General features: G+C 41.9%; 1 protein-coding gene and 1 long non-coding RNA gene across 3 annotated transcripts in view; both read left to right on the top strand.

The window, feature by feature from the left end:
* LOC114647755 (mannose-binding protein A-like) overlaps positions 1-14036 on the top strand; it is a 473727-nt gene that overhangs the window by 389667 nt on the left and 70024 nt on the right. The window lies entirely within an intron of this gene.
* Positions 9969-14036, top strand: part of LOC127527047 (uncharacterized) — a 31237-nt gene continuing 27169 nt past the window's right edge. The window contains exon 1 of the long non-coding RNA XR_007934411.1: positions 9969-10146. This is a non-coding gene — a long non-coding RNA (uncharacterized LOC127527047). The remainder of the gene's footprint in view (positions 10147-14036) is intronic.

Below are 14036 nucleotides of genomic sequence, written 5' to 3'. Positions count from 1 at the left end.
CAGTAAGGCTGTTTTATCCAGACTTTACTATTGATCTTATTTTCTATTGCTTATTATTGTTCTTTAATAAATATTAACTTGTTTTCATCTTTCTATGCTTTGTCTTAATGTCTAGAGTGATTGAAATCATAAGGTAGATTTCTTTGAGCATCTGGTGCAGCTGGAGATTTGACATACGCTCCGTGCTACGAGGTTTATCAAGGCTGAGGGTGTGAGCTCCACCCAATAGTAGGTAACAGTACATCAAGTAAGGCATTCTTGGATGATAAATGGCCAATAGACAAGGATGCTGAGCCTTGCTATGTTTAAATGTATTCTTGGAGACCAAAAGTAATATTTAGGTCTGAGATCTATGTAAAACATTGTATGTTGTTCGTGCTGATAATAAATAAGTCTCTTGAAGTGCTGAGAGAGTGACAAGTTGTGTTATTCTTATAGCACTTGTGTGGTTTAAAGTGCTAAAAGTTAGCCAGCTGTGTGTGTGTCATTCGTAGGTCACTGTTGTGGTTAGGGTCTGAGTGTGTGTGTGTGTATCTATGTATGTGTGTGTTATTATTTAGGGTGCGGGAGTAGACCAATCCAATAACAAACTTGACAAGTGGAAGGGGTAAACAGACGATAACACAGTCACTTACTTGTAAGTCCCCCTTATTTTCCTTTAGTTTTAAAAATCTTAATCTTCCATTTTGGCAGTCAGTCGGAAACAAAAAATATAAATAAATGGACAGCTGCAATGCACTTGACTTTCTGATATCACTAACTTATTGGCACCTCAGCGTAGAATTAAAGCAGCAAGAAGCACCAGTTGGGCTTACATGCAGGGCGACACGGCAATGTTGGACTCACTTTGTGCCTTTTCACTGCGGTTTTATTTCCGATCAGCAAGATTAAATATATCACACACATTCATTAAAGATATTAGCCAGACTGTGGAAAGTCGGGGTGTTTAATAAAGCAAACCTTATATTGGTGACATACAGAGAGACAGCGACAGACCCGCACCAATTGCAGGCATCAACCACATCAATGTGTTAGGGAGAGCGCAGTCCGAGGGGAGGTGAGCCTCGTCGCTGCCACACCTCGAGTTTCTCCCCTGTATTTGAACAGGAAATGCGCCAATTCAGTGATTTGGACTATAAAAATTATCAAAACTACTGGAATCATACAGAAAAAAAAATTATAATAGGCCTACAGACCAGTGGACACATTTATTTTATGTTATCATTATTACTTGCTTTACTTTTCATAATGACAGCCTCACCTGACCACACATCCCTGCTGGTTCCACAGTCACCATTTTGTGTCACACGGTTGGAAATCGAGTGGTAATTTATATGTATACTTATCTCTATTTAATTTCTTTTTTGACCAGGAGGATATTACATTATGATCATATGTGTTTGTTGCTGGGTATAACTCAATAAAGTGTGTATAGTATAAGTAAAAAAATCTTTATAATTATTGTATTTTATTCAGGAACACTGTAATAGCCTAATATAAGGCATGCAAAATTGAAAAATGGAAACTCATGGTTCATTTATTCTCACTCCTTAAAAATACAAAATGAACTGAACATGAATGAGTTCAAAATTGAAATGGTGAACGATGAACATGAATTTATTTATTTTAATCTGTGTGAACTGAACTTTGAGTGAGTTCTTGTGAGGTATGGACTTGCACAACACTGCTCTGGATACTTGTTTGAAAACAGTAAAAGTGTAGGAAAGAATCCAGCTTTTTGTACTGCTTCAGAACAATAAAACAGTAAAACTAGACACATTACCTAAAGACATTTCATAATAATTTCTTTTCTGGGTGTTCCTTACACATTCAACGACATTTGCATAATGATTGAAAGCTTATTCCAACTTCTTCTTCTTCCCACTTCTATGTTGGGTCGATGTGCTTGATCAACCTTCTCCACACAGCTCAGTCCTGCACCTCCTTGTCAGTCAGGCCTCTTTCCTTCAAATCTTCTTCTTCTTCAACCATTCACATTCGCTGGTACCAGTAGGGACACTTAGAGTCCTGGCTCCATTGCCCTGCCACCTTTCTTAAGTCCAGCTAGACCCCTGGAGCACCTGATCACCCCTGCTCCTCAGAGTCAGCCAGGATTGATCCATCCCTGGGACGCCTCTGATGATGCTTCTCCGTGGGGCTTCCCCGACCGCTCACCTCTGTCAAACCCACACAGGCACCACCCTGATTCTGCTCTGCTTTCTTTGTGTCCCCTAGATTTCTTCCTTCCCGATTTCTTTTTTCTTCTTTTCTTTTTTGCTCTTCCTGACCTAATCAGATCTTTTTACAACCCTGTGAGAGTCGGTGCGCTAAATGATCTGTGGAGCCTCAGTGAGGACAGACAATGCCCGTAAATAAGCCATTAGCTAATTCCCCCATTTCACTCACCAGGTCTGAGCAGAGCTGTTCTTTGAAAACATCTGCACCTGCTCAGATCCTCCACAGACCCCAGACACACTTCACCACATAGGTGGCTTGGGATAAAAAAGAAATTGGTGGAGCGAGTTGCCTTTTGCAGAGCACGTTAGGAGACCTGAATTCTGCCAGAAAAACCTTGGCAATGGCTGCTTATGGATTTCTGTGAGAAAGACGCACACAGTATTAAGAGTTAGTAGATGCTTAGTCCAAATGGGTTGAGGTAGAGAAAATTATGCTTTCATTTTGTTCTTTTCATCTTATGGTTTGCCAGAGGAAATCATTTTTGATAACCATCCCCAATTCACTTTGGCTGAGTTGACAGAATTTCTGGAGTGAAGTGCAGTAAAGCATAAAACATCAGATCCTTATCATCCACAGGCCAACAGGGCCTGTTAAGGGAAAGGTGCAGAACAAAGTTTTGAGCATCTTCTATTTCACTGTCTGCAGTTTTTAATTCTCATTTACTATTCCTGTTGCATTTCACCTCCCCGTTGACTGTTCTTTATTTACTAAACTACTGAAAAAAATCTCTTTGGGTCATTTTTCGCCTTATCTGTTATATTCCTCTCCAACTGTCTTTTAGCCTCCCTAATATCCTTCCTAATGGTTGTCCTCATGTTCTCATACATCCTATGATTCACATTGCACTTATTAGTCTTATACGCCTTATTTGTCTGTTTTTGTGTGTGCAGCTTCTCTTTTTAACTATTTATTTAACCCACTGCAGTTTTTTTTTAATTTCCTCCTAATTCCAAATTTAGGTATGTACCTGTCCTGCATTATATGTAAAACAATTTCAAAGCTTATCCCAGTCTATCCTCTTTAGACTTTACCACATCTGCTCAAAATTTGCCCTACCAAAGTTGAACTTTACACTTTTGGTCTTTGCATCTGCACTCTTACAAAACACTGAGAAGTGTATTATATTATGTTCTCTTGACCCTAGTGGTTCAATCACCTCTACCCCCTCAATTCTATCCTGATTATCACAAAATACTAAATCCAGACAGGCTTCACGCCGTGTTGGTGCTTCAACATGCTGTGCAATCATTGATTACTTCTAAAATGTCCTGCTCTTATGCTCAGCTATTTGTGAGTTTATCCCAGTTAATATTTGGGTAGTTAATGCCCCCTATGACTATAATATCCCCCTGTAAACTTGCCTTTTTAATATTACTGAAAACATGTGTATTGAAATTACTGTCTGCATTGGATGGTCTATAACACACTCCTAAAATAATTCCTCTTTCCCTAATGCTTTCTAGATGAATCCAGATGTCCTCACTAAGATGGGGTTCATCGTTCAACTGAAGAGGACTTGTGTTTAAATTCAGTTTGACATAAACAGCAACCCCACCTCATCTTCTGTTCTGTCTATCCTTCCTAAAAAATGTGTATCCCTCTATGTGTAACCCTCATCCCCATCTTTGTTATTTAGCCAGGTTTCCATTATTGCTATAATGTGATATATAATTCTGCTACATACAACTCCAACTCGCCTTATTTTTGATACTTCTAGCATTAAGGCAAGCGATTCTTAATGTGTTACCCCTTTTATATTTAAATATTGGGTTAGAATTTACATTACTATGTATTTTTATTTTTACTGTTGTTTGTTCCTCCATGTACAGTTCTAAACCTGTTGTGTCGTAGCTCTTTTAGGGCTAATTTTTTTTTGTTTCTTTTCTCCCAGGGCTGAATATTTTTCCAAAAACTAACATTTTTTAAAAAAGAACACAAAGCAATTGTTTAACATATCAAATCAACAAAAAATATTTCCTTTTGACAAATGTTACTGTCTTGCATGTTGTATGAGCCTGCATACTCTATGATTTCACATACATATCACATACATTTTACACAGCAAAGTCTGATCTCGCTCAAAGCAGCCAATTTCAGTCATTGCCACGTTGCACTGCTTACAATGTGTGTTGCTTTGGTGCCTACTTTTCAATTGTCTGTTGTTGCACTTTCTCACATATATTGTTAGTGTGTACTGTAGAGAGACAAGTCACCCGTTTGCCATCGTGCCATGCCACTGCCACCAAGTTTTCTGCCTGCATGAAAACCGTATTGTCAACTCTTTTCCTCTTCAGCCTGTGAAGGCCTGTGTCTCCTGTTCACCCTCACTGTGCCACAAGCTCCAATTCCTCTGCTCTGTAGCTCCATGAACAATTCTGAGCATGTATAAAAATTGTCCAAATGTACACAACATGACCCAAATGTTCATAGCCCTAAAGCAGCTCCAGCACAACCTGACTTGTCAAGGGACAGTTCTCTCTTTGAAAGAAAAATTTTCCTGTATATGTGATTACTTTCAGATAAGAAACCAGTGTTTGCTTCTGCCAGTACAAAATCCTTTATGCCATACTTTCTGGGCTTGTCTGGCATATATTTGCAGAAAAAAAGCGTCCCTTTTATTTTATCATAGATTAATGCACAGACAAGTCACAGCCAGGCTGATAAAATTGTTTCTATGTTGGTTCCACAATGTCAAGCAGGGGCTGAACTTTATGCATGGCGTTATAGCCTGGCTCACTCCATGGGATTTGCTTCTATTTATTACAGAAGTGAATAAAACTTTGCAGCATCACGTACCTATCATCACGCTGCATAACCTGTCCAAAGCCACCAGGGGACAAAGCACGTTTGGACCAATGCTCCCTGAAGTTATATCACCAGTTCTGTCCCATCTCTATCTGTAATGCCACAGCACGCTTCATCTCGTCTTTCGTTGTGGGTTTCCACTTTGAAAAACGAGAATGCGATGCAAGCGCAGCCCGTGATTCAAAAAATTTCTCTGCCTACCTGTTTGTCTCGTTTGACAGTAGCTGAAAAGTAGCATCAGGAGAGAGCAGCCTGAAGTAGTTCAGCAGCTGGTGATCTGTCGTGTCCAACAGCAAGCCATACCATCTTGTGAAGTCCGGTAGCCAGTTCGGCTCCCACGGATCAATGTCTGGGTATTCCTCCCACGCGAACCTTGCCGTAGGTGCATCGGCTGCACGAATGCGCTCAGCTCGCAGCCGATCAGATGGCGCGGCATCGGCTGGTGTCTGATCAGCTGATGCTGGCTTCTCACTCTCTTGCTCGATCTCCTGATCACTGGCAATAAAATCAGATTCTGAAAAATCAGAGTCCGACTCAGCGATAATGCGCAAAACATCGTCTGCCGAGTGTTTTCTTTTCTGCACTCGCTTCGCTCCCTTGTGACATGTCGATGCCATCTTGCCTTTGTTTACATTTGTTTACATTTCGCAACTCACACACATGCAAGGATAAGTTGCCGAGTCAACGAGTCTAGCATTCCTCCAAGCACAGAGGGAATGCCTGTGAAGTGACAGTGAGATTTGTCGCCATTAACAGCTGATTGTCACCCTCTATCTCTGGATGTCGCCCTCAACCCCTCCTGTCGACAGAAGTCGACATCTGCCCTAAAAGAGTTAAACTCCTTGCCCCCCCCCCCCCCTTCCATTCCGTGGTTTAAGCAATCCTTGATTAACCTACTTGTGTGCCTTCAGAACACATTGGTGCCCCTCTGGTTCAGATGTAACCCGTTGTGGAGGAACAGGTCCCATCTGTTCCAAAAGGAGTCCCAATGCCCCATAAACCTATACCCTTCTACCCTGCACCAAGATTTGAGCCAAGTGTTAAGCCTTCTAATCTCCTCAGTCTTACCTGGACTTGCATGTGGCACAGGCATAACTTCAGAGAAGACTAGCTTTTCAGTTCTGCTCCTCAGCCTGGCACTTAAATATTTGAATTTGGATCACAGAACTGACAGACTCCCCTTATGTATGTCATTTGTTCCAACATGAACTATGACAACTGGATCCATCCCCGCTCTGGCCAACAAGAGCGTATACACCCTTCCAGGGAGGTCCCCCATCTGTGTAACCAGAAGGCAACACACCATGCAAGACTCTCAGTCTCTGGAGCACACCTGCGCTTCAATCCCCCTAATGATTGAGTCCCCAACTATCACTACTCTCTCCTTCTGGGAACTGGTTTTGGGGTGGCCCGTTGGGGCTCCTCATCCCTGCCTACCACCTCAGAATTATCAGAGACACCATCCAGCTCCTTCAAAGACCTGATAACGGTTTGACACTTCTACTTTGCAGTAAGGAGACTGTGGACGATTGTGGGTTCGCTTCCCGGTTCCTCCCTGTGTGGATAGCGCTTTGAGTACTGAGAAAAGCGCTATATAAATGTAATGAATTATTATTATTATTATTAATTTTGGGGTTGATGCCTCCAGAGAGTGTGCACCCTTTACCTTATGCCTTGTGACTCTGACCACCTATGTATATATTAATATCACAAATAATATATTTACTTATATTTAATTTTAATTCTACTTTTATGCCTTATAAGGTTCACAATGTTATTTTAAAAATCATCATTTGGATTAAATGGATTAAATAATCTATGGATTAAAAAATTTACATTTGGGTTAAACTTGGATTAAATGGATTAAATAATCTACCGTGTTTCTCCACAAATAAAACAGGGTCTTATATTAATTTTTGCTCCAAAGATGCACTATGGCTTATTTTCAGGGGATATCTTTTATTTATTCATGTACAACAATCTACATTTATCCAAATAGTCATGTCATCTTCTTCTGTTATATCATCATAACTCTCCACATTCAAGCCCTCAATTTCAGCCTGAATTTCTTGCAACGCTTTTAGGATCCTCCAGGATCGATGTTTGATGAATTCTGAATACCATCAGAATGTACGGCGGCGTATTTGAGCCACAGAGAAAAAGAAAATAAGGGCACAATGAAAAAGGTCTATTTTGTGATTAAAGTGGAAATTTCAGTTTTAAACTTGAAATGTCCACTTTAACCTCGTAGTTTACTTTGTCATTAAAGCAGACCGTCATAAACGTCATCCTAAAACTGACCCAGCTGTTAAATCACCATGCGCTTCTAGGGCTTCCTCCTGACCTGGCAGCAGTGGCAAGCAGTGATCACCACACTGAAACCTTACATTTATGATATTCCAGCTCTCTGCACATTTAGAATTCTTAGATTTATACTTGATATCACTTTCTTGATGAAATACATTAAAAATATGCATGTTACACTTTACAGATAAATCATTAACTTTGTTTAAATAATATATACTGCTAATAATTACACATATGGGGTGGCACGGTGGCACAGTGGTAGCGCTGCAGTGTCATAGGGAGTCACATTCCTGGTGTTCCCTGACTGGAGTTTGCATGTTTTTCCAGGTGGGTTTCCACAGTGTGCTCAGTTTTCCATCCAATGACATGAAGGTTTGGGGATTTGGTGATGATAACATGATGCCAGTGTATGTGTGTGTGCTTGTGTTCATCTTGTGATGAGCTGATGCCCCGTCCAGAGATTTTGTTTCTGTCTTGTGCTGATGCTGCTGGAATGGGCGCATCCTTGGATTGATGGATGTAATCATTAAACATTCTTTTCAGAGATATTGTGGCAAGGTGTCTTTGGAATTTAATGGATGTTTCGGACACATGCGTCGCATCGCATGAAGTATAAACCCGGCCTTAGGCCCGTTAATTTTCAGCTGACAATCTTGACTAGGGCTTATTTTTGGAGTAGGGCTTATATTACAGAGCAGCCTGAAAATCATGCTAAGGCTTATTCTCGGAGTAGGTCTTATTTTCGGGGAAACACGGTATTAACAATGACAAAGTATAATAATTTATTTAGTAAAAAAAACACTTTGCACCTTTGAGCAAATCTCAACTTGTAAAATGCTTCGTGCAGAGGTTCAAATCATTCAGCCTGATCTCGACACAACCCCCTCCTTAGTTGCAAAGTTTCAGATCTTCAACTGATCTTGACAGGAAGACTGAAAAACTGCTTTTACTTCTAAAGTTCACAACTTCCAGTAAATCTTGATAAGAGTTTTATACTGACTTTCATCATCATGTTCAGTTTACTGACAAATGTTCACATTTTCTAACTCACAGCCACAGGATCACAATCCAACTTCAATTTTTTCGCACCTGAGTCTCTCCTGATCCATTTCTGACCTGATTTTAGGTTTTTAGGATAAACTTTCACCAGTGGCCCAGGGAGGTTTATTTTCTAGACCCTGGGAAGTGTGACTTGAACAAAGGTGGAAGATTTGGGATAATCACATTGAAATACAAAGTCTTATGCCATCAAACCCTTCCATAGTGTTTTAATCTTGTTAACAGATCACTCATGAGATGCTTCTGACTTGAACGATACCAATTCACCTCTTAGGTTCTTTTTTTAATAGGAATTAGGAAGAAATGTGACAACTGACAATATAACTGTTACCTGTAACCTCTTACCTGTCTCACTGTCCTTCTTGTACACTCCCTAATGACAGGCTGCTCTCGGACTGGGACTGGCTTTTATTTTCACTCGTTCACTTGAGCCCAGTTTACTGCCGATAGAGGACTTCGCAAAGTGCCCTTCATGCCCTTAACACGTTGACTGATGGACCATTTATTACCAAGATGCTGCCGTATTGGTCTATGCCTATACGACAAATAATGAACTGTATCCAAACTCATAAAAAAGCTAAATAAATGTATTAGAAATCAACCATTTTATTATCAACTGTTAATTCTAATTCTAATCCTAATTACTTCATTCTTTGTTATTTAGGATTGCCTAATCTTATTTTTATTTTTTCTTTCTTCATCTTGTAAAGCACTTTGAGCTCCATCATTTATATGAAAATGTGCTATACTGTATAAATAAATGACAGCTATGAAGAGGATGAAAAATGGGAAGGCCGTTGGTCCAGATGGCATACCTGTGGAAGCATGAAGATGTTTTGGAGAGATGGAGTGGAGTTTGTCACCAGATTGTTTAATGAAATCTTGGAACATGAGAGGATGCCAGAGGAGTGGAGAAGAAGTGTACTGGTGTCGATATTTAAGAATAAGGGGGATAGTAGTAATTACAGGGGGATAAAATGGATGAGCCACAGCGTGAAGTTATGGGAAAGAGTAGTTGAAGCTCAGTTAAGAAGTGAGGTGATGATTAGTGAGCAGCAATATGGTTTCATGCCAAGAAAGAGCACCAGAGATGCAATGTTTGATCTAAGGATGTTGATGGAGAAGTTTAGAGAAGGCCAGAAGGAGTTGCATTGCGTCTTTGTGGACCTGGAGAAAGCATATGATAGGGGACCTCGAGAGGACCTGTGGTATTGTATGAGGAATTCGGGAGTGGCAGAGAAGTGTGTAAGGGTTCTACAGGACATGTACGAGGGAAGTGTGACAGTGGTGAGGTCTGCGGTATGAGTGATGGATCCATTCAAGTTGGAGGTGGGATTACATCAGGGATCGGCTCTGACCCCTTTCTTATTTGCAATATGCAATTCTGAAGAAGTTATGAGTTGTAGGAGCCTCCCTTCTGCAGAAGTAAAGAATTCTGACTTTGGGTTACTGGGTTGGTCTCTTTTATACTTCACCACTTGCTGTAACTCAGATAAAAAAAGCCTTGCACCCCACTTCAGGAGAAGACTAACACACTTTTCTTTTTGTTGCAGTACTGATCCCCAAAAACACAGCTGAAGAGCCTCATCCTGACATCAGCCATTCTCATCACAGCCATCTGGTCTTGTCTAGCCGAGGAGCCCACAAAGGCGACCTTCTGTATGGATACGCCAGGAAGGAATGGAAGAGAAGGAATACCTGGGCCGCCTGGCCCGAAAGGAGAAAAGGGAGACACAGGTTTGTGAGCAGTGCATGTGTGTGTGTGTTGGTGTGGGCACAGAGCTACCTAACCTCTAACATGCAGCTAATTATTGTATGAACTGTACAGCCTTGGGCATTTTGTCCTTCTAGTGACGAATAGTGGGAATGGTGATGGACAGGTTGACAGATGAGATTAGACAGGAGTCCCCGTGGACTGTGATGTTTGCTGATGACATTGTGATCTGTAGTGATAGTAGGGAGCAGGTTGAGGAGACCCTGGAGAGGTGAAGATATGCTCTAGAGAGGAGAGGAATGAGGTCAGTAGGAACAAGACAGAGTACATGTGTGTGAATGAGAGGGAGGTCAGTGGAATGGTGAGGATGCAGGGAGTAGAGTTGGCGAAGGTGGATGAGTTTAAATACTTGGAATCAACAGTACAGAGTAATGGGGATTGTGGAAGAGAAGTGAAAAAGAGAGGGCAGGCAGGGTGGAATGGGTGGAGAAGAGTGTCAGGAGTGATTTGTGACAGGTGGGTATCAGCAAGAGTGAAAGGGAAGGTCTACAGGATGGTAGTGAGACCAACTATGTTATATGGGTTGTAGAGGGTGGCACTGACCAGAAATCAGGAGACAGAGTTGGAGGTAGCATTGGGTGTGACAAGGATGAACAGGATTAGAAATGAGGACATTAGAGGGGCAGCTCAAGTTGGAACGGGTATGAGACAAAGTCAGAGAGGCGAGATTGCATTGGTTTGGACATGTGCAGAGGAGAGATGCTGGGTATATTGGGAGAAGGATGCTAAGGATAGAGCTGCCAGGCAAAAGGAGAAGAGGAAGACCTAAGAGAAGGTTTATGGATGTGGTGAGAGAGGACATGCAGATGATGGGTGTAACAGAGCAAGATGCAGAGGAGAGAAAGATATGGAAGAAGATGATCTGCTGTGTCAACCCCTAACAGGAGCAGCCGAAAGAAGAAGAAGAATGTTTTTTTTTATTTAATTTTGCATTATTATTTGGTGCGGTGGGTTGGCACCCTGCCCGGGAGTGGTTTCTGCCTTGTGCCCTGTGTTGGCTGGGATTGGCTCCAGCAGACCCCAGTGACCCTGTGTTCAGATTCAGCGGGTTGGAAAATGGATGGATTATTATTTGGACTCACTGGCGGGTCCAAATTGAAGGGGCTGAGTTTAAAGGGTTAACAGAAGGATTAACCAATCAGAGTTCCAAAGAATACAATTATAAGTAATGGCAAGCAAATAATTTCATTAAATTGACACCGAAATGTACTGTTCGAGTGATTTCACTAAATCTAGAAGCTTTCACAGATAAACACCAGACCTACTGTGAAACATGGAGGAGGCTCTTGGTTATGTTTTGTGGCACTGGGCGCCTTGAGTCTGTGCAGGGAACAATGAAATCTCAAGGCTAATGTGACGGGTGTCCATGGTCGTTGTCTGGCCGGGACGCCAGCGGGATGGAAAGACTTGTAGGAGAGAGAGCATCTGCTAGGCGTTACCTAACCTGGGATACTGGAAGGCCACTCTCCTGGGCAGCTTTATCACCACGGGCTCCTCCTGAGTGAGGCTTTTGATGCAGCCCTGTTGGTTCCCATTGGGGGCCACCAGGGGGAGTTGAAGAGTCTGGCAAGGGATTTCCCTCACACCTGGCCAGTTTCCAGCCAGTTTCCCAATTAGACCTCAGTCCTTGCTGATAATCAGACTTGGTGTTTAACTCAATGGCTTGTTAGCACTTTCATTTTTTAAGGACAAATTTAATTACATTGTAAATCAGAGGTCCTCAATCACGGTCCTGGAGGGGTGCAGTGGCTGCAGGTTTTCTTTCCAACTGGTTTCCTAATTAGAACTCAGTCCTTGCTGATAATGAAACTTAGTATTTAACTGTGTGCCTTGTTAGTGCTTTCATTCATCCAAGAGAAATTGTAATTGCGCTGTAGTGTTCTTTACCTGAGAGCATTATCCATGTGTTTTGTGGACCAGAACAGAATTGAAATTAAAGCTCCTTCCAATTCCTCTCTCATTTATTTCTAAACATTTTTTTAAACACGGACACTTTTAATGGTGCATATGCACAAGTTTGAAAGGGAGCACATTGACTGGAGAGCTGCTGGTTTATTGGTTATCTGCATTTTATTATTAATTAATGTCTGATTGACAAAACAGGCATCAATTAAAATTTTAAATACAGCTGCTTAAACTAAAATAGGCAATTAAGGGTTTTGAATTGTAACAGGCCAGATAACTACAATTAAGCCCAAAAATGTATTGGTTTAGTAGTAAATAAATGGGCTCTAATTAAAAACCTGCAGCCACTGTGGCCCTGCACACTGTAATTGAGGACCTCTGATCTGCCATGTAATTAAATTTGTGTTTGATGAATGAAAGTGCTAACACGCCATACTGTATATTTAAATACCACGGTTCATTATTAGCAAGGACTGAGGTCTAATTGGGAAACTGGCTGGAAAGAAAACCTGCAGACACTGCGGCCCTCCAGGACCGTGATTGAGGACCCCTGGTTTAAAGTGCGTCTGCCACTGCTAATGGGGCGAGAGTCGGGAGGAAGAAGATGCTGCTTACTGGACAGGGAGTGGAGGCAGAATGAAAAGAAGACGAAGAAGAAGACAACCTTGTGGTGTTGGGTGTTGTGTAAGCGAACTGTGCTGTAAGATTGGTAACAGAGTGACTGGTTCCCTAGGAGCAGATTAGTAAAACGAGTGTTGTGTGGTAAAAGCCTGTGTCTCTGCCTGCCTGTGTCGGGTAAGTGAGGCTCTGCGTGCCCCTGGTTCCACAGTGGCATCACAATATCAAGTCTGTCTCTCTATTACGCAGTGCTCTGTCAGTCTGTGTGTTATGGATCTTAAAAATAACAGTTAAAAGGACACTTGTTCATGTTAATTGCAGTCTCAATTGTTAAAAAAATCTTTTAAAAGGAGCATCCCACATGAAAATATAACGATCTCATTAACTGACAGTGCATACCAATTTATAAATTTTATGTCCGTTTGAGGTTAAAAAGAAAAAAAAAAATATCGCTTTCTCCCCAGCTGGGAATCAAACTCAAGTCTCGTGAGGCACGGCAAACCCTGAAGTGCTGGTAGGTAGCAAATCTTACCACTACGCCACAGAAACTTTTGTATCAAACTTGAACCTTTTGTGAAAGTGTTTATTTGATGTTTGGACTTCATGCTTCACACATTCTATAGTTTATGCCTACATTTTTTAGCATTTATTACTAAAACAAGGGGGCTCCGCCCTCTGCTCGCTTCGCTTGCCTACCCCCAGCGTTGGGTATCCTGAAATACATTAGTCGAGCTCGTTCGTTTTGGAGCCGTGCCTGCTTTGCCCGCGGCATTTCAGACGCGCGTTGTATGCGCCTGCATTCATTGATTTTATCCAGGCGGGCTCGTGTTTGTATATCCGTCACTCGAGCTCGTTCGTTTTGAACCCGTGCCTGCTTTGCTTCCGCAGTTTCAGACACGCGTTGTAGGCGCCTGCGTTCATTGATCTTATCCAGGTGGGCTCGTGTTTGTATCGTTGAGCTGTATTGTGTTTGAATTTGGTGTAAAGCGTTCAGCGGTTTGTACAATCCCAAGCAGCACATTATTCCTAACTTCACTCCACAGTAGTGCCACTCACAATATGGTGGTGACGTCTGCGGCTTCACTCCACAGTAGTGCCACACACAATATGGCGGTGACGTCTGCAGCTTCCGTACTATCTTTGTGGACCTGTGGGGCCTCCGTAGCCTCTCACGTTTGACTCTGGGGTGCAGCACAGAATCCTCTTTTTTGTGTGGTTGTGTCGTTAGTGGTAGCTATGGACGCGTTGTTGCTTCATTTCTCATTCACGTTAGTTGATCTCTTTCGTTCTTGGTCCCTGACTCCTTCATTCGCGGTGGATACGGCTTCAC

This window comes from Erpetoichthys calabaricus, chromosome 3 (genome assembly GCF_900747795.2).
Source record: "Erpetoichthys calabaricus chromosome 3, fErpCal1.3, whole genome shotgun sequence".
NCBI lineage: Eukaryota > Metazoa > Chordata > Cladistia > Polypteriformes > Polypteridae > Erpetoichthys > Erpetoichthys calabaricus.
This window is presented reverse-complemented; position numbering and strand designations above follow the sequence as displayed.